Raw genomic sequence first — 21,230 nt, 5'->3', positions numbered from 1 at the left:
TGTCATTCTGAAAAACTTCCAAGATGAGTTTTTCAAGACAAACGCTGCACAAGCAATGGGAAGCCATGTTCTTTCTTTCCCTTTCCACTTTTTTGTTGTTGTTGTTTTTTAGTTTTTATTTTGGATTAATATTTGAGTTATACAGAAGTTCCAAAGTTAGTATAGAGAGTTCCCATATGCCTTTCACCCAGCTTCCCCTAATCTTAACAGTTTACGTATCCACGGAACATTTGATCAAACTAGGAAATTAAGCTTAATATATTACTATGAATTAAACTACAGACTTTTGGGCACCTGGGTGGCTCAATCATTAAGCGTATGCCTTCGGCTCGGGTCATCACCCCGCGATGCTGGGATTGAGCCCCTCATCGGGCTCCCTGCTCAGCGGGAAGCCTGCTTCTCCCTCTCCTACTCCCCCTGCTTGTGTTCCCTCTCTCACTATCTCTCTCTCTGTCAAATAAATAAATAAAATCTTTTAAAAAAATAAATAAACCACAGACTTCATTCCAGTTTCACCTTTTTTTCCACTGATGTCCTTTTTCTGTCCCAAGACCCAATCCAGGGCACCACACCATGTTTAATCATCCTATTCCCTAGTCTCCTCTCATCTATGAAAGTTTCTTAGCCTTTCTTGTTTTTTATGACCTTGAGACTTTTGAGGGGTACTAGTCAGATATTTTGTGGAATGACCCTCAGTTTCAATTTGTCTGATGTTTTCTCATGATTTGGGGAAGAATTCTTCAGAGGTGACATGCCCCATTCATTGCATTACATGGTGGGGGGAGGACATGATGTCAAAATAGCATATCACAATGCACCTCTATATCCGGGGACTGCCTCCCAACACCACAGACCAGGACCTGGTGAAGCTGTGTCAGCCACATGGGAAAATAGTCTCCACGAAGGCAATTTTGGATAAGACAACAAACAAATACAAAGGTTATGGTTTTGTCAACTTCAACAGTCCTGCAGCAGCCCAGAAACCTATGTCTGCCCTGAAGGCTAGTGGGGTTCAAGCTTAAATGGCAAAGCAACAGGAACAAGATCCTACTAACCTCTACATTTCTAATTTGCCACTGTCCGTGGATGAGCAAGAACTTGAAGATATGCTCTAACCATTTGGACAAGTTATTTCTACAAGGATACTACGTGATTCCAGGGTACAGGTCATGGTGTTGGCTTTGCTAGGATGGAATCAACAGATAAGTGTGAAGCCGTGATTGGTCATTTTAATGGAAAACTCATTAAGACACCACCTGGAGTTCCTGCTCCTACAGAACCTTTATTGTGTAAGTTTGCGAGCGGAAGACAGAAGAAGAGGCAGAACCCAACCAAATACATCCCTAATGGGAGACCGTGGCATAGAGAAGGAGAGGTGAGACTTGCTGGAATGACATTTACTTATGACCCAACCACACCCACTATACAAAACAGATTTTATCCTTCACCATACAGTATTGCTACAAACCGAATGATCACTCAAACTTCTCTTACACCCTATATTGCATCTCCTGTATCTGCCTAGCGGGAGCAAAGTCCTTCTTGGATGCAACCTCAACCGTATATCCTACAGCACCCCGGGGCCATGTTAACTCCCTCGATGGAGCACGCCATGTCACTACACTGACATCTATGATCAGCCCTCTGGCCCAGCAGATGAGTCATCTGTCACTAGGCAGCACCGGAACACACATGCCTGCAACATCAGCTATGCAAGGAGCTTATTTGCCGCAGTATACACATGTGCAGACCACGACGGTTCCCGTTGAGGAAGCGAGTGGTCAGCAGCAGGTGGTCATCAAGACGTCTAATGACCATTCACCATATACCTTTCAACCTAATAAGTAACTGTGAGATGTACAGAAGGGCGTTCTTACATGAAGAAGGGTGTGAAGGCTGAACAATCATGGATTTTTCTGAGCAATTGTGCTTTAGGAAATTACTGACAGTTTTGCACAGGTTCTTGAAAACGTTATTTATAATGAAATCAACTAAAACTATTTTTGCTCTAAGTTCTATAAGGTGCATAAAACCCTTAAATTCATCTAGTAGCTGTTCCCCCGAACAGGTTTATCTCAGTAAAAAAAAAAAAAAAAAAAAAAGATTTTTATCAAATGTTACAATGCAAAAAAAAAAAGTAAGAAAAAAAGAAAACTTCAATTTTCTGGGTATGCACAAAGACCATGAAGACTTATCCAAGTACATGACTGGATTTTTGTGGGTTTCATCCATTTTGTGTTTAATTTGCGTTTTCTTCTGCTGTATGCAATGGGCTCTGACATTGAAGTAGTCCAACTTCCCCCCTGGTGTTCTGTGCTTGCGAGTGTGAGTGTCGCTGTATTCAGTGTTGCCCTCCGCGTCTCTCCTCTTAGCTTTTCCATTTTTCTTTCAGCGTAGTGTGAAGTGTCTTCTCCTTTTCCATGAATTCCAATTTGCCTTAACTCCTTTGATGCTGTAGCTGTCTCAGTACAAGTTAGTTCAAACTAATGATGTAGAATGCTTTGACCAAGTGAGCTGGTCTGTTACGCCTTGCAAAACAGCAGCATAGGGCTTTTAAAAGGTAGTCAATAAAAGTTGCTGAGGGCACCTGGGTGGCTCAGTCGTTAAGCGTCTGCCTTCGGCTCAGGTCATGATCCCAGGGTCCTGGGATCGAGCCCCGCATCGGGCTCCCTGCTCGGCAGGGAGCCCGCTTCTCCCTCTCCCACTCCCCCTGCTTGTGTTCCGGCTCTCGCTATCTCTCTGTCAAATAAATAAATAAAATCTTAAAAAAAAAAAAAAAAGTTGCTGAAATTTTGGCTTTAAAAAAAAAAAATGCACATCACCAGTGAGGTCAAGACTGCTCACACGGTTGAGGTGCCGTCTGTCAGGATTCTCCATGATGCAGAGACAACTTTTCCCCTCTTCTAATGAATTGTCATGTTCCTGAAATAACCTTAGAGTGTTTCAGTTTCACAAGAAACTTGTAAGTCATGGCAATTCATTAGGAGAGAGCTGCTAAGTCTAGCCTGCACAGAAGGAATCAAGCTCCACCACCAACCACCTGCACCCCCACCCCACCACCCCAGGAGAGGGAAGTGGCGTCTACATATATTATTTGGAATCCTTTAAGAAAGATTTGCCACTTCTCCCTTATTTATTTATTTATTTATTTATTTATTTATTTATTTATTTATTTATTTATTTATTCAATCAGTTATTTATATTAGAACGGAATCAGGTTTTTGTTTTGTTTTTCAAGTTATAATTCAATTCCAATGTGGCTTTTTTTTTCCCCCCTCAAATCATTCCACCTCTGGCCATTTCAAGCTCTTTCAAGTTGGCTCCTATGTCCTTTTGACATGCTTCCTCTTTAAAAAAAAAAAAGGGCGCCTGGGTGGCTCAGTTGGTTAAGTGACTGCCCTTGGCTCAGGTCATGATCCTGGAGTCCCTGGATCGAGTCCCGCATCGGGCTCCCTGCTCGGCAGGGAGTCTGCTTCTCCCTTTCCCACTCCCCGTTTGTGTTCCCTCTCTCGCTGTGTCTTTCTCTGTCAAATAAATAAATAAAATCTTAAAAAAAAAAAAATGCATTTCCTTTCATTCTAGCATCACAAATGCCCCAGGCTCACATTGGATTTTCCCTGACCCAGGACTGAAATCAGACATTTCTCCAAGGAGGTTTGGTTCTTTTGTTGGAAAATGACATCTGGAAACCAAGATCGAGGTGCTGGGTATGGTTGTTGCTGCTGGAGTTTTACTGCTTCTATGCCCTCTCTAAGGACAGAGCAGGGAAATATAAACATGTATACTAACCATATACACACATATTTATAATTATTTCTGTATTTATCTATCTGTCTAAATAATAAACTAAATGTGAGTTTGAACTGATGTTTCCAATGCTAATTCTGCACTACCGAGCTTATTCCAGCCTTCCCTGCTTATTTATAACTTCTATCCCTGGCAGTGGGAAACCTTCCCATTATCTACAATTTATTTACATATTCATTTAGCCCTGGTGTGCTTGTAGAGTTACAAAATTACTAACCCATAACCCTGTGAGAAATGAATTCACCAGCCAGAGCAGAGTGTTTATGTATAGTTCTTTTTGTTTTCAGCCTTACCGTATCTAGTAAAAACATTATTTTCTAAAGTTACTTAAGTCAGCTTCTTTTTTACCCCATCAGTTTGTTTTTGAATAGTATTTTTGCCTTGTGACTTAAGTCACACATGCTCAGTACAGAAAATAAGAGCAAGCAAAAAGAAGAAGATATAACTCATCCCAACACCATGGCTCAGCAATAACAAGATAAGCACTACTCACATTTTGTGGTGGTGTGTGTGTGGTCCTTTGTGTTATTTTTACTAAGACTGAGATTATTCCTTGTATTCTGTTGTATGATTGTTTTCCCACCTAATGCTACAGATCTTTAAAGAACCATAGGTTTGTAAACAGAGGCACCTCCTGATAAGATGCATATTTGGAAAGACCATTCTGGTAGCATAAAGAGAATACAGTGGAGGTGAAGGGAAGGAGGGAGATATTGCAATCAGAAATATCAGCTAAGCAGATAGAATTATCTGTGATTATACGTGACATATTTAAAAGAATAACAATGGGAAGAGGGGAGAATAAATGAATTTGAGAGGCATTTCAAGATAGACTTGCCAAGATTTTGGTGGATGATTGGCTACTGGAGTAAGGTAGAGGAGGAGGTAAAGAACTCTGACATGTTAAGATGAATAGATCATCAACAGTGATGACATTTACCCATGTCCATATAGAATACAAAGCAAAGGACGGATCTTACAGAGAAGATGATAGTTTTCTTTTTGTACATGTTGAGTTTAAGGTGCTTCGGTTCTTCCAGCTGGAGCAGTTTAAGGTCAGCTGGATGTTTGTGTCTGGTGGTCAGATAAGAGGATCAAGCAGGAGGCTTGAACTTGTAGAACTTGTAGAAAAAAAATGATAGACTTCATGCCAAGAGAGTGGGAGAAATCACTCAGGGTGATTTGTAAAGCTGAAGAAAGGAACAACAAATACAATTAGAAACTTAGATACCATTTAGGATTAGGGCAGGGGAAGAGGAATCATTAAAAGGGACATGAGGGGGAAAAGTAGTCCAAGAGCTAAGAAGAGAACCAAAAGCGGGTAGTGTCTAGAAAGTAAAGAGTGGAGGGGTTCAGAAAATGGAGTGGCCAACCATCTTCGTGCTGCAGTCACAAAGATGAAGAGGCTTCCAAGGACTGAAAGAGGTAAGGACATTGAGGTAACACACGTCAACTCTCTTTCCAAGAATGTGAAAGTGAAAAAAACCAGAACCACAGTGTGGTCTCTTGAGGAGAAGTTAGAGTAGATGAGAGGCATTGTTTCCTCTCTTTCTCTCCTTATTTAGGACTGGGGAGACCGACAGGCTCAGGGGTTGGAGGTGAGAAGTCTCAGAAGCCTGACTGGGTGAGTTGGGTCTCCTGACATTTAAGTTACCTTTATAGCCCTAAGGCTTAGTGAGGAATTATTGCAAAATGTGAAGAGTGGAAATTCTTAGTGTGGGTTAGGTGAGGGCAGAAAATATTGTGAGCCTTCATGTGTTACACACAGAGAATGCAAGAAGAAATCATAGAGAAGGTCATTTATTTAAAATCTGAGGGAGCTATTGTCATACACATTTAAAGCAACAGTTAAAAATTCTGGTGTTACATGAAGAAAACCATAATAATACAACTTTGTGCTTTTTATCCATTATATGGTTTTTTAACTCAATCAATCTGTAATGCTCAAGGGGTTCAAGAACAATAATACAATGTGTTTCCTGAGGGTTTCAGATTTGCAATGACCTTGAGTATGGACGAAACTCCAGCTAACCACATAATACTGTGAGAAACCTTCAAGAGAAAAATCTACATTCATTCCTCACGTGGGAGTAAATGTTTTGGACTCCTCTAAGCAAACAACTTCAACTTACATATTTATGTTAGATTTTATAGAAGAATGTAGTGAAAACATAAACAACACTGAACTGAAATATGAGCTGTTTATTTATTGAATGGCTCTTTTTAAAAAGTAATGATAATGTGAGTCACAGAAGTTAACTGCTCCCTTTTGTAATACAGCCTGGAATTTCTTTTGATGTGAACAAAGATACAATTATTTACACGTAAAATAAAAAGGTTTTTTTTCAATTTTTTAAAATTAAGATAAGAACACTGATTTAAGTCAAACTTTGAATACAGATAGAAATTCTATTCTACTCGGTACTTACTACTACACTATACTCTATACTTACTACGATGTAAGTATGTTCTGTAGAAGAGCCTTTACTTAGAGCAGTGGGAAATAGAGCCTTGAAGTCCCCAACCCACTTCTGTTGCCAAATGGCAAGTCATTTGCCTTCTCTGGATTTGGGTTGGAGATTTGCAGCTTCTTTGATTCCAGTCTCCTATACCAAATGTTGTAAATCCATTCTTATCTCTGGAAAGGAGAGAGATAAAATCTGATGAGGAAACTAAGGCAAAAAGAAATGCATTGACTTAGTGAAGACAAAGAACAACGACATCAAAAGAACCAGAAGTAAAATAAAAACTCAGTTCATACCAGCAGAGTACCGTGGCTGACAGCAAGACTCTGGATAGGCTCAAGTACAATCTTTGTTACTTACTAGCGGGAACCCTGGGGTGAGTTACTTAATATCCCCATCCTAAAAATGGGCTAATAGTAGACCTTACTGCTTAGGCTTTTTGTAAGGATTGAAGAAGTTAATACAAGAAAAATATTTACAACAGTGCCTGATACATGTAAAGACTCAAGAAATGTTAGTTGTTTATATTATTTGCACTAACCTCTTCGTATTTAACCATCAACGGTTTAAATTTGTTAGTCAAACATGATAATAGATTGAACCCCTGCTCAAAAAGCCACCAACCAGCTTTTAAGTGGCCCGAAAATCATACAATTTGGGAAGCCCTCTTTAAGAAACAGGGCACAGAATTACAAAGTATGAATGCAGCAGAGCACCCGTCAAAGCCCAGGCATTTGGGGAGCCCAATGCTCCCCCTGGCCCTCTCCCCTCTGCCATTGGGTAGAACGTAGCATGTTGCCGTGACCTGGAAACTCTCTAGGTACCCCTGTTGTAAAAGAGAACAAATAAAAGGATTCTTCCACAAACTAGCCACAGTGTCATCCTGACTCCACTGAGAAGTTCTTGGATCTCGTAGGACTCAAGGCTGAGAGACTTACAGAATGTTTGAAGTTAGAAGAGACCAACCCGATGTTTTTCTTATTAAAGCATGCCTTACGTGCAGGCCCAGAGGCCAGCTCCGTAACTGCTGGGTCCTGAGATCCAGCAGGAGCAGATGAGAGCTGTAAGGCTGCCAAAAAGCAGGGCCCCAAGCAGCTGCGTGTGGTGCGTGTTCAGAGCCAGCGTTCTGGGACTGTGCCCCGGGAGGGCTCAAGTTACCCAACACCTGGGTGAAGTTAGCCGTTACTTATTCCAAAAGAACAGAGCTGGGGAAGCAAAAGGGAGAGGATAAGAGTAAAAGAAAGAAAGCAAAAGATATTTCCTGTCTGTCCTCTGAAAGGCAGTGAGGCATTTTCCCTAATGGCTTCCTTCTGACGGGACAAGGCTGTCTTGAGGACTCCACCAGCAGGCAGAGAATAGAGAGCCAGCCCAGTGGAGAGCAGGAGCATATGAAGGCAAACAACTAGGGAGAGAGTTTTCTTTTTCTCTCTTCAGTTTTTCTTGCAAACCATCCAAAACCCCTACAGTTGTCATTATTTATTTACACTAAGCAATCATGAATATACCCTAGGAGCCCCAGGACAGCTCCGTGCTCAGCAAGGAGTCTCTGGGATTCTCTTTCTCCCTCTACCTCTGCCACTCCCCCCGCTTTCCCTTTGTGGCGGGGAGCTGGGAAGAGGTGGTGTGGATAAAGGAAAAGAGCACGGCTGGAATTATCTTTACAGTTCATCTGTAAAACTCCCTCGCGTGAAGGAGGCTGTGTAGCTCAGTGGTCAACATGGCCTGGCTCCATCACTTTTCAGCTGCATTCTGGACAATGGGTTAAACGTTAGGTTCCTTGTATGTGACATGGGGAGGAACATGATACCTACCCCTGGGAGCACTGGGAAGACTAGTTGAGACAAGACAAACCTAGCTCCTAACAAGGCACCAACACCTACTCAGTGCTCAAAAAGTGCAACAATTATTATTATGACCATTATGCATGACTTGAGATTTTCTTAATCCAATGTATCAATCATTTCACTGATTAAAGGAAATATAGTCTAAAGTTTTCTTGAGAGTAACAATTACTAAATTACTAAACCCTTCCTTTCTTTTCTTTTAAAAAGATGTATTTCTTATTTTAGAGAGAGAGTACAAGCGGGGGGAGTGGCAGAGGTAGAGGGAGAAAGAGAATCCCAAAGAGACTCCTTGCTGAGCACAGAGCTGTCCTGGGGCTCAATCTTATAACCCCAAAATCATGATGTGAGCTGAAACCAAGAGTCAGACGCTTAACGGACTGAGCCACCCAGGTGCCCCTAAACCCTTTCTTTCTCTTTGTTAATGTTGACTTATTTCTCAAATCACAGACTTGTTCTTTTAATTCTTTAAATATCAAAAGTCACCAACTCAAGGCCCCCAGATTGAACATTTCTATAGAATGCTGAGCATTGCTGACATTTCTTCAAGAAATAATGCCCTAGATAAAAACGCAATGTTTGGAAATTTGCCACTAACATCTCATTAAAGCAGAACTATATGTTTTAGTTTCAGCCTTCCTAAAAATCTATTCTTGGAAGGACACCCAGACCTGTTGCAAAAGTAGAAAATGTGATCCTTGGCCCTGGGGAGTATATAATTTAATAAAGAAACTGGCTGTACACAGAATCACATAAATAAATGGAACAGAAACATATAAGCAAACATTTATACGTAGTTGAGCACAGCTGCTTAGGTTTACACAGGTGCTAAATAATGTATCAGAGAAAGAAAAATTAAGAAAGTGGTGGTTATTACAGTGTTTGGCAGCTAGAATACAGAGCAATGTAAGTTTTGAAATTGCACAGAACTACACATGCATGGTCTTCATGTTTGTTAAATGGCACATTGGAGCCTAAGGACGCTCAAAGATTAGTGAAGAAGAAAAAAAGAATTCCAAATTATGGGAAGAGCAGGTATAAAGGATTGGAAATGAATGGGGTTGAATTGTTCTTGTTGTTGATAATTACTTTTGACTAACATTTGAACACTTCCATTGTGCCAGAAATAGGGCTTCACATGAATCATCTCATGTAATTCCCACAACAACCCAAAAATACTGTGTCATTGCTCACATTTTACAGATGAGAAAACTGAAGCTCAGAGAAATTAAGTGACTTGACCAAAACGTGTGTCTAAGGATCAGCAAGTGCCTGTACTAGAATTTGAACCTGGGTCTGTCCGATTCCAAACCTGCCCTCTTAAGCTATTACCACACTTCCTTGCTATCATAAACTGAAAAGATAAGAGAGGTAGAGGAAATCATTTTAAAAACAGACAGTGAGATGAAAGACTGTTTATGAAGCCCCTTAATGCCTCAGATGAAGATCATGACAGGACCAAGCTGTGTAGAAAGGCTCAAAGAGGAGTGCATGGGCTAGAGGAGCCTTGGATGAGGCAAAGCCAGCCAGCAAGAGAGGGAACCCATGGTGCACATCCAGCTGCCATCCAAAGCATTATTAACTCTTCCTTTATCACTAAGCAAGTTGCTTTTACCTGAAAACTTTAACTCCCTAACACACACGGTAGTATCACCATACCACAAAGTGGAAAGCAGGCCACCCCAAATACGTGTGTAGACAACCAGAGAGAGTATTGGCCATCCACTTGGTGACTTGGCCAATTGGTAACTGAACTGGAAAGATATCGACCACCCTAATAACTTCTCTACCAGGCAACTCTTTCTCTGAATGAGTTCTCTGAACGGCACTATCTGTTAACCTACCCGTGAGGAAAAGTGAGTCTCTAGGGAAGGACGGACCTGTACTTAAGCTCAGGCTCAAACAACCACTGACTTTGGGACCCTAGACAAGCTCCGTAAGCCCTCTAGGTATCATCTCTAACACATACATAATAATTCTACCGTAGGGTTATAGAGAGCATTAGCTGAGGCGACGTGTGACACACACTTAGGACAACACTTGGCCCATGACAAGTCGCTCAGACACATTAGCTGTTGTTATTAAAGATCTTATGAGACAGGTAATGTACTCTAGAAGCTCTTCAAAGCAGTCAGAGCCATCCTTCCTCTCTGCTACTGAAATCAGCAGGGTGACTGACAGTGGGGCTGGAAAAACCCGCCATTGAGCGCCTCTGTGTTATCAAGCACATTTTTGCCGTGGGTGGTACCACTGACTCGTGCAGGATAAAGATCTAGTTAAGCACAGTACTTTGGAACCCCAGGAGTCAAATCCGATAGCTGCAGTGGTCTGGGGGTGGGACACCACTGCTAAACTGAGCATTTCCTCTCGGGCTTTCTGTTTCCCTCTGGCTTCCTGTGATGTTCACTCAGATACAACTGCAACCAGGATCTGTGGTGCCGTTTAATCATGTTCCCTTTGCAGGAGGTTTTGTTTGGGTGCAGTTCGGTCAAAATGAGGTGGGGGCCGGGGGAGTGCAATCGGTTGCAGCTGTTCATCATTACTCAGATAAGCTCCAGAAGCCTCCCAATTAACCTTCATGTGTAATAAAGCCAATCAGTACATGAAAACAAGAATTTCTCATTTACTGAAATGATATTTGGCTTGTAATTGCTGTCTGGGAATGTTGAACCAAGTAGAAAACATTAAGAAAATTGCACTCCTCCCCACAAATTTAAGCTTAGTGATTATTAAAGAAAAAAAAAAAAGACCAAGAATGTCATTTGGTAGCGTAAGCTGTTTTTTTCCTGATTTCAAGGTAAGAATAGAAATACATATTATGCCTTTTGATGTAAGATACTAAAACATGCTTGCAATTTAAAACATAAAATATATGTATGGATCAAATAAATATTTTCATCAGTCCTGTGGCTTAGAAATCTAAAGAACAGAAATTAATTTGGAAAATGTATTTTCCTTACATTATGTTCCATTTTTCAGAGAAAGGAGACAAAGAAAATGCAGTGTTTATGTAAATAAGGGGTCTATCACACATCACCATAAAAATTAATAAGGCCAGCAAATGATACCATGTTGTGAGATCTCACTGTATACACATCACTGTGCTAGGCTGGATTGACAATATAATATTAATGGTGAGCAGACTAAAACTCATTAATTTTGTGTCTAGTAGGCCCTCAAATGTTCATTGAAATGAATGGAGTTTAACTGCATTGAATTACAATGTTGACTTGAAGTAGGACAATTATGACACAGTGTCACTATACTTAAATCTCCAATCTATCTAAAGAATTAAAATATAAATGCATGAAATTTTAAATAATACAACTAATGAATAATAATATATAGCTATAATTTTTTTTTTAGTTTGAAATAGTAGTAGACAACAGGAAGTTGCAAAAATAGAACATAGAGTCCCATGAACCCTTTACCCAACTTCCATGGTGCCATCTTATATGACTGTAGTACAAATATCAAAACAAAGAATTGACATTGGCACCATACTGATACATAGACTACAGACTTTATTCAGTTTTTGTCACTTTTTACCAGTCACTCAACTGTGTGCTTGGGTGTGGATGTAGTTCTATGCAATTTAATCCCCTATATAGATTTGTGTAACCACCACCACAATCCAGACACAGAACTATTCCATCATCGCAAAGGGACCCCTTAAGTTTACCCCCTTTGTAATCAGATCTACTGGCATCCCTGTCCTCTGGCACAACTCATCTGTTCTCTATTTCTATTGTTTTGTCATTTCAACAATGTTATGTAAGTAGACTCATATAGCATGTAATCTTTTCAGATTGGCTTTTTTCACTAATCATAATGCCCTTGAGATCCATCCAAGCTGTTGCATGGGTCAGTAGTTTGTTTTTTTTAATTGCTGACTAGTATGCCATCATATGGACATACCAGAATCTATATAACTATTCGCCCATCAAAGGACATTTGGATTGTTTCCAGTGTGGGGCTATCATAACTAAAGCTACTATGAACATTTGTGTACAAGTGTTTTTGTCAACCTATGTTTCGACTGCTCTGGGATAAATGCCCAGGCCTACAAATACTGGGTGGTATGGTAGTTGCATTGTAAGCTTTTAAGAAATTATCATACATTCCCATCAGCTATGTATGAGAGATCTAATTGCTCTGCATGCTCCCCAGTATTTAGTTTTATTACTATTTTTTTATTTTAGCCATTCTGGTAAGTGTATAGTGATATCTCATTGTGGTTTTCAATTTGCTTTTCCTCAATACACAACTACAATTTACGAGATGTCACGAGAGAGTTGATTGCCAAATTGTATGGACAGGTTTTCTCTTCTATTTTGGTAGTTCTCAGTTTTTACTTTATATTAGGATCACCTGGGAAGCTTTGTAACCACCCAAAGCCCAGGCCTCACCTCAGACCAATTAAATTCAAATCTCTCAGAATAGACCCAGGCTTTATTGCTTATTTGTTAAAATTACCCAGATAATTCTAATATGCAGCCAAGGTTGAGAACCAGTGCTCAATCTAATTTCTACAGATGACAGGAATCTAATCATACTTATAGCCCTTTGCTGACTCCCCATAACCTATACTGCAAATAAAACCCCAGCCCATTGGCACTTCCCCCAAATCTTGTTCCCTGCCTATTCTTCCAGCCTCGTCAACCTCCACTTCTGTCTCACATTTTATGCTCTAGCAGTAACGAATTATTTGTAGCTTACCGCACATATCACTATGTTTCATGCAAAATCCCTGTACTCCAAGTGATCCTGATGTACAGTAACATTTAAAAGACACTATACTTCCACTAATTGCCAAGCACTTTGCTTATTTGTCCATTCCTCTAGTCTTCATGTATTTATTCATCCCACAGATATTGAGTACCTAGTGTGTGCCAGGCACTGGAGAGCTTTGGTGCAGAGGTGGGAGGTCCTATCAGACAAGCTGAAGTGTGACATGTGGGTGGGTAAATCCAGGGGTTCGGGGAGCTCACAGGAATGGCACCCCACCCAGCCAGAGAGATGCTGGTAGAGGCAGCTCAAGACTCAAAGGATGAGGAGGAATTAGCCAGGCAGAGAGACAAATGAAAGGATAAGAGTTTTCCTAAAAGAGAAAACAACATGTTCAAAGCCAACCACAAAATGACATGGCTTGTTCAGAAAATTTAAAAACCTTTGGTATGGCTGGAGCCGGAAGAGAAAGGAATAAAGATAAACATCGAATGTTGGACTGTTTTAACTATATTATTTTAATGCCACTAGTTAAGTAGTATCAATAAATAAGAATCAATGGCTGTGGACGGGTAGGTAGAGTCATTTTTCTTAAGCAAACAGTAAATTCTAATTGCAGCCTGAAGGGCTTTTGAAGATTCAGTTGGAAATAGTCTTCACCCCATTAAACTCTATTAACAACCTTTCTTTTAAGCTCCTGACCCTGCCCAGGAGTGGTTGACCTCAACTTCAGGGTCAAGAGATTTGCTTCTGACACTTATTTCAGATGCTAACTTCCATGAGAACTAAGTACGCTCTCTTAGTCCAAGTGTTCAGCTCTGACGGAGGAAATTGCTCTGTTCCCTAAATGACAGCAACACTTCAGTTTTCAAAGACGTGTCAGCTGTGCTGCTGAGTGTCCACAGCAGATGTCATGGTCCCGTTGGGGCCTGAGGCTCCCGGAAGTTGCTCCCCCAGCAAACAGAGAGAGAGAGAGAGTGTGTGTGTGTATCTGGCAGGGGGTGGTGGGGACTAAAACATAGGATCCAAATTGAAGGACTTGCTCAACTTGCTACAGCTACTCCCCCGGAACCAAAAGGAGACGGGTTCCTCCCTTGAACCGTGGAAAAATTTAACTGAGAAAACGGGAAGGGAAGAAAATTAAGCAAAATTTCATTTTCAAAGATTCACTTTTTTTTTCCATTTTTTTTATTCTTATGTTAATCCCCTACATTACATCATTAGTTTTAGATGTAGTGTTCCATGATTCGTTGTTTGTGCATAACACCCAGTGCTCCATGCAGAATGTGCCCTCCTCAATACCCACCACCAGGCTAACCCATCCTCCCACCCCCCTCCCCTTTAGAACCCTCAGTTTGTTTTTCAGAGTCCATCGTCTCTCATGGTTCAAAGATTCACTTTTAAAAAAAGAAAAAAGGCAATTCTCATCTCACTGGGGAGCTTTTCTGTTCCAGAATGATTTTAAGTTCACTTAGGGATATTTTAGTTTTATTCATGTTTTGGCAGAACTTAAGAGTTGCAGATCATTTCCTGAAAATAGGACAGTCATACGTATAGTCACTGCCAACGCTGGAGTAAATTTCACTGTATCAGGCAAAGTGCTTTAGGCTCCCAATTTTAAATAAAAATGATTGTGGATGCTATGAAGGGACTTTTCCCCTCCCCCTGGATCTCTGAGGACAATACAACCCTGGTGGCCTCTCTTGGGAGCAGCTCTGCCACAGGAGCCCCTGGCCTGGATGTCACCACTCACCAGCCTGAATTACGACTCGCTACTTCATCACAAAGCTTTAACTAACAGCTTTTCTGAACATGAGCCCATGTAGACAGAGCAGCTATGGGGCAGATTTTCTGATAGATTTGAAGGTATTTCAGGGAACCCCAGAGCAGAACATCTGAAGTCAGGGTTATCTTAGCAAATTCTAGGGCATGTATGTCCACTGCCCCTACCCTCAACCGACTTACAATCTAAACCATGTTGACGTGGATGATGAAGAGGCCAAAGGAATAATAATCCTTGAACATGTAAGAAACATGATTAAGAATTTATATTCTCTTCCTCCCTCTCATGCTCTCTGTCTCTCATTCTCTCCGTCTCAAATAAATAAATAAAATCTTAAAAAAAAAAAAGAATTTATATTCTCAACTAATTATTATTATTATTATTTTTTTTACCATCAGCAATTTGCAAATCCTCTGAAGGCTCAGAAGTCCGTAATGGAAGGGGACATTACAAAGGTCCCACTGGCCACCTTCTCAAGCTATTCATCTTTGCCACTTTATATAACAAAACTAAAAACAAAACTCTCTTAGCCAGAATTGAGGCTAGGGAGGGTATGTGTATGGGTGTGTGTATGAGTGTGTAAATGGGTGTGTATGCACACGCGCATATGCTCGCACACACATGCGCACACACACACTGAGAAAGACCAGAGCTTGACTACAACACTATAGAGATTATATCATGCCCTTATTAAATATCTTAAGCCAATAATCATTCCATTCATGACTGCCTTCTTTGGAGGGTAACTCTGTGAGCAGCTAGCCCTTAGAATAACAGCAACCCTAGCAATTCTCTGAGGACAACCCAAGAGTAGCAGAGTCTTTCTCTCCTGCCCTCAGTCCATGTTCATCCAATTTTGGCCCTTTGGTTAATGGAACATTCCAGTATAAAAATAAATACAATACCCTCCAGATACCTGTCAGCGTTGAGGCACCTGGTCTCCCCCAAACTCCTATATTATGTGTCTCTTCCCCACCCATCTCAAAAATTAAATAGGACAGGCAGAGGAGCCACAAATTCAAACTACCTTATCCCTCCCTTCTTCACTCCCCCTCCCCCAGTCCTTAAGTCTTTGTCCTTTACCCTAAAAATGTCTTGTTTTTTTTCCCCTTGTCATCTGGCAGCCAAGAATATTGAATGTGGCTTGAAGAAATAACATCTTATAACTGGAAACATCCTTTTATTGAGACAGCTGACAACATATGTCACTGCATGTACTCATTCTTTAGATTGCTGTGCCATTTTTAGGGCAGAGAGGGTTTGGATACAGCCTTCATGCTGTTTTTCAAAGTTCTTGTGCTGTGGAAAAAAGACAAAGCTTGCCATTTTCCATTTTTGTGAGTTTATGAGGATCACAGAGTATTTTCTCCATCCCATGATTTAATATGACTTTGAAAACTTAACTCCCAACAAGATTCTGATGCTGTAAAACCCTAATAATCTCTAAAAAGAAACAACAAAATATAGCTAATTAACAAGGATTCCTTTCAGGGAATGACATGGTACATTTCCAGCATCTGGCTCAGCAAAGATGGGAAAGGTGATCCCCACCAGTTTGGCAAGTTCAGGCATTTAAGCACCATTGTCTTTCTGCAAGTGTGAGCCCTCTTTCAAGCTCACATATGAAAGCCTGGCAGGCTTATAAACTGCCTCTTCCTTGCTTGCCCTTCCCTCCCTGTCTCTTTTATAACCCTAGCCCTTCTCTTCCATAAGAACTAAGCTGCAGGATGGCGAAAGGAAATGATTTCATCTGGGTGGAGAAGAGAAAAGACAGAACTTTCGTCCCAAATCCTGTAAATCAAACATGCCGTACAGGAGAAACAACTCCCAAGCCACAGGCTGAGTCTCCTTAAGTGACAGGTCCTTGCTCTAGCAGCCTGCCCAGGGGATGGAGCTGCACAGGGTGGGGGCACGGAAGGACATAACCAAGAGCTGCATCTTGGTTACACGTTTAGAATTCTCTTCATCCTGTAGTCCTTTCTTTTTATTTTAGCAGGAACATTTCTCCCCAGAGGTCTAGAAGGTTGCTCTGGCAATCATAACTTCAAAATATAACTCTCAAAAGCTATGGAAAGAGGTAAAAAAAAAAAAAAGGCAACTCATTTCTCTACCTTGGATTGTGCAAAATGTCTATTCTTTAGATCCCTGCATTATGTGCTGACTTTTAAAACTTACCCAGAAATATATTCAGAAAGTAAAATGCTTTTAAAACCTTGGATTTAAGAGTCTATTCCAAACCAGAAAAGCACAGATAATCCCCAGAGAGGTAAATATTGCAAGGCGTGTGCTAATTAAACTTGCTCTTGCTTATCATGTCTCTCTTTATCTCCTGCTTCAAAGTGGAGGATGTGCAGAACGCATTGAAATGGACTGGGTTTTAGGGTCACAGTCACATCCAGAATGGATGTTGGTGGGCTTCCAATGTGCAGCAGAGAAAATGGAGTCTGCCTCTGGGCTCATCAAGCCAGCCTTCTGAGGAGCACAGCTGTGGGAATAGTTGTGAACTTACTATTTTAAATACCAGTCATGTTTGTGTGTGCCTGTTAATCCTCTTTGGATGGAACTCTTTGAATGTGTACATACATCTATGTCTTCATAAAAAGAGGACGTTTGAATTATTTTAATTTTTGATGACCCAGGTCTTTATTAAAAAGTTCACCTTCTAACCCACTTCTTTCCCCATGTTAGCTCATCTCCTTTCTAACTCTTTCTCAAGAATGAAGGCCCTTGTCGGGGTGCCTGGGTGACTCAGTCGGTTAAGTGTCTGCCTTTGGCTCAGGTCCTGATCCCTGGGCCCTGTGGGGACCCTGCTTCTCCTTCTCCCCCTGCTGCTTCCCCTGCTTATGTTCTCTCTTTCACTCTCTCTGTCAAATAAATAAATAAAATCTTAAAAAAAGAAGAAGAATGAAGGCCTTTATTAAAGTGATCCACCCAATCATAGACATTGACTGGCTGCCATTACTAAGAGGCAGAGGCATTGCGTGTTAACAGGCTCTAGCTCACTTGCACCTCTTATGGCCCTTCTAAGGACCTGACCAAATGTATTTGCTCTCTGATATCTTTTGTCCATGCACCTATTAAGAGGGTGCATGTAAAATCTACTGGCGGGGCACTACATATTCCACCCTACTAGATTTTATCATTAAACCTTCATGATAAGCCATGGGGTATATACTCATTATTTTCATTTTACAGACGGGAAAATTAAGTCTCGCAGAAAGTCAGTAGCCCATGCAACAGGTAAGTAGAGGGCCAGCATATAAAAGAATGCACTCTGCCTCCATCCCTTGCTCTTGACTTCTGAATTATATAGCATTTCATCTCAGCCCTAACTGTTGGACACTCCGTAAGAGCACTGATCATCCTGCCAAGGGTCTCATGCCCAGTGCTCTCAAAGTGAAGGGTCCTTCTATAGGCCACGGCCAGCTCTATTCTGAGCAGAGGCAGGAAGAATGCCACTATCACCCACTCAGTTTTGTACCTTGTCATGGATGCCAAAGCAGTCATGCTCAGGTACTTGTTTTTTTAAATTTCCTCTTGAAAATCATCTTTCAGTTCTGCAATAACCGTTCTTCCTAAGGTCAGGACACACATCTGCGAAGCCAAGGAAGGGAGCAGGGTGTCTGAGAAAGGCTCCATGCTCTTCCCTTCCCACTGTCTCCTCAAGGCACCCTTGCAAACCCACCTTCATGGAAGCAAGGAGCATGCAGGAGTGGTGATAGCTAAAGAACAGATCTCTTACGGATCGGCTCCTGGAGACCTCACCTGCAATGTACCAGTTTCTTCTCTGACCCTCCATTGGCCCTCAAGTACAAAAAATGAGATGCATTGTAGTCCAGTTTCGTGACATATTCTCATCATTGATAAATGCATGTCCTGATTTTATTTACTGAACTAGCTACTTAATTGAATATTTGAAATAATTTAATAAGCACCTATGAAACTACCCCCTCAAAAAAGCTAGACCTTTGGAAATATCTACATGTACCCATATGGTTCCTCCTCATCCCCTTAGCCATCCCCCTTACAGTAGCATCATCTAAAATCCAGTGTTGATCATTCCTTTGCTTTCCTTTTTAAACAGTTTTATTATGTCTATACACATTCTAAAATGTGTATTTTAACTTTACTCGTTATTAACTTTAGAAAAAGAGTATCATGCTATAGGTAATCTTTTGGGACTTAATGTTTTTAACTTAATATCATGTTGCTAAGATCAACCCATTCATTTACATCATAATCTTCCTTTGTATAAATAGACCACAGCTCATCCTCCCAGTCTCCCATTGGCAGGCATCTGGACTGTTTTCTGTTTTCCTTGTTGTAAACAGCACCACTATGAATATTCTTAAGCACATGTCCTGATGCACATGTGTGGGGATTTCTCCTGCGAAGGCACGTAAGAGAGGAATCATTGGGAAAAAATTCTGTAACTATATATGCTGATGGATGTTAATTGGACTTATTGTTGTGATCATTTCACAATATATATAAATATCAAATCATTATGTGGTACACCTGAAACTAATATAGGGTTATGTCAATTATACCTCAATAAAAAAAATTAAAACTTGCTGCTGACACACATACACACAAAAGAAAAAAATAAATATTTATTTTTCATAATTCCACATATTTTGATCTTATTAGATTCTGGAAATATCCTTTAATGTGAAAAAAAAACATGCTATAAAAGCAGTGAATATAGTAGGTTCTGGGACATAATTTCAGAACTATACACAGGCTAGGGTAGATATAACCAAAGTCAGTTTCAGGACCTAAAGGAAAGTGTAATGTATTTGTTCATCTGAATCAATTAGCATTTTATAAAGTCTGAATTTATCAGTTTATCTGAATGGTCTTGGAGCTTAGTTTTTCCACTTGGTGATACATAGAAATAATAACTTTTAATGGAAATTAATAGATACTACTTAAAAGACAATGTTTTGGTAAACCCAAGCAGGACTAAATGAGAGACAGAGTAAGATGTCTGATGATCACTTAAAAGAACGTTTAGTCGGGCGCCTGGGTGGCTCAGTCAGTTAAGGACTGATTCTTGGTTTCAGCTCAGATCATGATCTCAGTGTCCTAAGATCGAGCCCCACCTAGTGCTCCATGCTCAATGTGAGTGTGAGTCTGCCTTGGACTCTCTCCCTTCCCCTCTGCTCCTCCCAGTCTGCTCCTTTCCCACTCACATGTGTGCGCTCTCTCTCTCTGTCTCTTTCTCTCTCTCAAGCAAATAATTTTTTTGTCAGATTGAGAGAAAGAGAGCACAAGCAGGGGAAGCGGCAGGCAGAGGGAGAAGCAGGCTCCCCGCTGAGCAAGGGGCCTGATGCGGGACTCGATACCAGGATGATGGGATCATGACCTGAGCCGAAGGCAGATGCCCAACCAACTGAGCCACCCAGGCATCCCACAGATAAATAAAATCTTAAAAAAAAAAAAAGAATTTTGAGCCAAGGTGATACTAAGTATAGAACTGTTTTTACCCATTTTTTAAAAATGCCTGTGCATCTGTGATTACTTTCACACTGATTATGGAACTTGCCAGCAATAAACCACAAAAATGTTTAGTTTCAGGAATCAGGGACAATGTCAGGCAAGAAGCCCACCACCCATTCTGCATGGATCTCACCAAACTTGGCTTTCTCATACCTCTCACTTCTGAATGAATTCAATGACATGACACATCAAAACACTTTCAGTAAATGACATTTTTTCTATGTGTGCATTTAGTAAAATATATTCCTTTACTTCCAGAGAGACCTCAAGAGGTTTCTCCTGAAAAGAAATGTTGGGGCACCTGGGTGGCTCAGTCAGTGAAGCATCTGCCTTCAGCTCAGATCATGATCCTGGAGTCCATGGATCGAGCTCCTCTGTGGCATGAGGCTCCCTGTTCAGCGGGGAGTCTGCTTCTGCCTCCCCTCCCCACCCCTTGCTCCTGCTCTCTCACTCACTTTCTCTCTCTCAAATAAATAAATAAAATCTTCAGGAAAGAAAAAGGGAAGTGTTCTTTGATCTCATAAGTGGAGAAATGCATAGGACCTGGGATTCACAATGTAAGATTCCGAGGAGTATTATTTTTTTAACCTTTGTTTAATTCTGTAACATTCTGGTTTGTGAAATGCTGCTTTAGTAGAGTCTAATGACTTGGAAATGGATGGGAAATGAGATTCAAGAAAAAAAAACAGTAGTAAAAAGTATGCCATCATTTGAGCCTCAGTGACTGGTAGAATACCAATTCTTAAAACAAGAAAGGAAGCATGCAGAAAGTTTTGGGTTGGGAAAGATGATGGGTTCCATTCTGAGCATACTGAGTTTGATACCAAGATCCCTTTTGGGATATCACTGTCCATCAGTTGGAAATTCAGGACTAGAGCTTACCAGAATGGTCTTGACCAGAAATGAAGATTTCACAGGCATATACAGAAGCAATAATTAAAGCCAGGGCAGTAGATTAGGTTGGGAAGGAACTGATGAGGAAAGAAAGAATGTGAAAGGGAGAGCATCTCCCTGTATTTAAGGAGCCATCAGAAAGTTGAGATGAGAATCAGAGATGGATGTTCCTATTGAAGCCAGAAGAGGAGAGAGTCTCAACAAGGAAGA

The 21,230-nt window shown here is 40.8% G+C and overlaps 1 pseudogene across 1 annotated transcript; it reads left to right on the top strand.

The window, feature by feature from the left end:
- The first annotated feature begins 812 nt into the window (after positions 1 to 812).
- On the top strand, positions 813 to 2,102 carry LOC123836498 (RNA-binding motif, single-stranded-interacting protein 1-like; annotated as a pseudogene). Its single transcript, XR_006788972.3, has one exon. The product of XR_006788972.3 is annotated as an RNA-binding motif, single-stranded-interacting protein 1-like (transcript).
- The last annotated feature ends 19,128 nt before the right edge of the window (positions 2,103 to 21,230 follow it).

This window comes from Mirounga angustirostris, unplaced genomic scaffold (genome assembly GCF_029215605.1).
Source record: "Mirounga angustirostris isolate CCGP_5_RB_7025 unplaced genomic scaffold, mMirAng1.0.hap1 SCAF_8, whole genome shotgun sequence".
NCBI classification, from domain to species: Eukaryota; Metazoa; Chordata; class Mammalia; order Carnivora; family Phocidae; genus Mirounga; species Mirounga angustirostris.
This window is presented reverse-complemented; position numbering and strand designations above follow the sequence as displayed.